Here is a 2,969-nt window from a genome sequence, read left to right on the forward strand (position 1 = left end):
CATGAACTCGTTCACATCATGTCGGTTTACAGAAAACAGGGGTGCGGATAATACAACCAAAGAACATAAATAACGTGATGAAGAGAAGCAGTTACAATTAACAAGGGCTAATGAACTGGGAATGTAAGAAATAGAAAGAGATAGAGGAGAATAATTATATACAAAAGTTCAATATAAATATGGAGTCTCATATGTACAGTCTCTGAGTAGAGAGTTTGTTTATGGTGATATTAGGTAGAGTTCGAGAAGGCTTGTCTGAAAAGCCATGTCTTGAGTCTTTTCCTAAAGGTTAGGAGACATGGTTCGTTTCTGAGTTCTGGAGGGATGGAATTCCATAACTGTGGGCCTGCGGTGGAAAGGGCTCGGTCTCTTAAGGTGCTGTGATTAGTGGTTTTCGTGGGTGGAACAATGAGGCATCCTCTGTAGGCTTCCCTGGTCGGTCTTGTGGATTTGTGGAAGCGGGGAGGAATTTGTAGATCGATTGTGGTATGTTGTTTATAACTTCTTTTTGCAAAGTCTGGCATTCAAGGCAGGCCTGGTATTTTTCCTTCAGCAGAAATACCATCAGCCTACTCAGCAATGGTGAAGAAGCCGGGAATTGAACCCGGGTATCGACATTCCTCCCTTGAGTCAGAAGATTTTTTCTGGCTCACACTGAATGAGCCAGAAACACTAGTTACTGGTTTCTAGCTTGCCTTGGGCAGTAAAGTAATCCCCTTCAGTTTTGCTTCTCCCATAGACTTTAATGGGAAATGAAATACGAATAAATATTTTAGTTGATGTTTTGGGGCACTGGCTATTCTTCTTCATTTTTCACAAGCCAAAACAAATCTGCCTGATTTGGTTCGGATTTCTTATCTGTTTTAAACTACTGTGCATCCCTACAACCTACTGTAAAATGTGGTACAATCACACAACACTCCAGCATTTGATAGGGACAGCATTCAGCTTCACAGAGTGCCATGTGACAAAATTGCATTCAATCAGCAATCATAATGTTATTTCCCCCAGTGTTTGTGTGCCACTAGTCAGGATAGTTTGCTGTTGAGCAAGGAGGTATCCTGTATTCGGACTATACATACCTGAATACTATACAGAAAAGAATAAGATTGCTTGGAAAGATGTGGGCAGTAAAATGATGAGCTTTCTCTAAATATGGAAACCAAACCTTTTTTTCTGTATTTTTCTTTTTAATAGTTAAGAATATACAAACCCCTGCAACGTAATCATTTACCCTTGAAAGCACCCCAGCAGAGCCTCATAAATAGCACACAGAAATAAATGTCATCTCCACTTTCAAACGTGGCTGAAATATGAAGAACACTGGGTCAGTAATTAAATATTTCATTACAATATACCATCAACATCATGGTGGTAATCTGTTGGTATCACAGGTGCTGCTGACCCCATGGCTGTTGTGGGTCTTGAGTAGCCACGGAAATACTATTGTGATCCCACTCCTCCTAGAGCAGTGAGTCAGAGAGGCAAACGCCATGGGTGGAGGAAGAGGAGAAGCAGCCATGGGGACAGGGAGAACAGCGCCAGTGGCTCAGAGTCCCTCCAGCTTCTGCAGGAAGTACAGGAGGACTGCAGGTAGGAGACGTGGACGTGAGAGACACCCTCCCTTCTGACTGGAAATCAGAAAGTCAAGGTCCCGGAAAGCTTATCTCTGTAGTCTTGCATGTGAGGTACTTCTATGAGCATTAAAGACAGACGATGTCTGAGTATCTCTGCAAACATTTCTTCCTTTTGGAGTCCGTATATAATTGTATTTTGTTTCCTTTAGTGGTATGTATCACTATAAGTTGTTGTGGTCATAATTAAGCACTGTCGCTAGTTTGACTGAAAAACAAAATCAACCCAAAAGGTTCAAATGCACTCACATACAAATGATTCAATACTGGAATTTTGAAAGGTCCTAGAAGTATATTTTACTTCAGTTCGGTATGTGTGCAATGTATGGAGATATAGGGATATAGTACTATGCTTTAAATTTAACATACTACGTTCTTAAATATTATACCATTGCAAAAAAACAAACCAACAATAAAACCCCAGGAGCATTATATCATAAAACCCCATCGTTTTAGGCTGCTTCAAAATTTCAAGCCATGGCTTTCCCTGATCAGACCCTTGTTGAGGTTTTCCATAAGAAGCAAACTCCCAGAAGCCCTTTCTTTGTCTTGTCTGTGCACCACGACTAGATTTTAAGCTCCACTGAGCAGGCACTGTCTCTTATGTGTGCTGCCTATATCCAATAGCACTGTAGAAATGAGCAATAGTAGTATTAGGTGTAGAAATTCATTAATTATAGCCTCCATACCCAGCTTTAGTTATTTATTACTTAATGGTATCACAGACTTTGATTTTGATTTCGGGGATTTTAATTAATCTTTTTTTTTTTTTTTTTTAAATAAAGCTGAGTTCCCGAGGCTATCAGAGTCGAAGGAGTGTTTATGCCCCCAGCTGAAGTGAGTATTAATAATATGCTCATGTCTGAGATCATCCAGAGGTGAAGGAATGCGAGGAACATGGAAACCCCTGTCCTGCGCTCCGCAACGGGTTCCACTGCATTATTGTTGTTCATGGCACCACATTCCACGCCCGACTCAATAAAAATGAAATTAATGATGTTTACAAGCGTATCAGATATTTTTCATTTGCTTTGAAGGCAGGCAAAGAAAATGGAACAATTGCATGTGCAGCTTTGTTAGTGCTGCCTGGGCGTTTGATAGCAATCTGACTGGAGAATAATTCAGGCAGGAAGATAACAAGAGACCTCATTCATCACCGTGACAGGGCTCTGGTTTTATTTCTAAAGCACGTTTCCAGTGATGGAGGAGGCTGCCTCTATTTCTTTCCGTCCCTCAACTTCATAACCAGCGCTGGGGCTCAGCTAAAGTGCCTGCTCCGCTGTAATCACATCACAGGGCTACTTGCTACTTGTTATTCATGAGTCCCGGCAAGGT

Source organism: Rhinatrema bivittatum, chromosome 6 (genome assembly GCF_901001135.1).
Source record: "Rhinatrema bivittatum chromosome 6, aRhiBiv1.1, whole genome shotgun sequence".
Classification (NCBI taxonomy): domain Eukaryota; kingdom Metazoa; phylum Chordata; class Amphibia; order Gymnophiona; family Rhinatrematidae; genus Rhinatrema; species Rhinatrema bivittatum.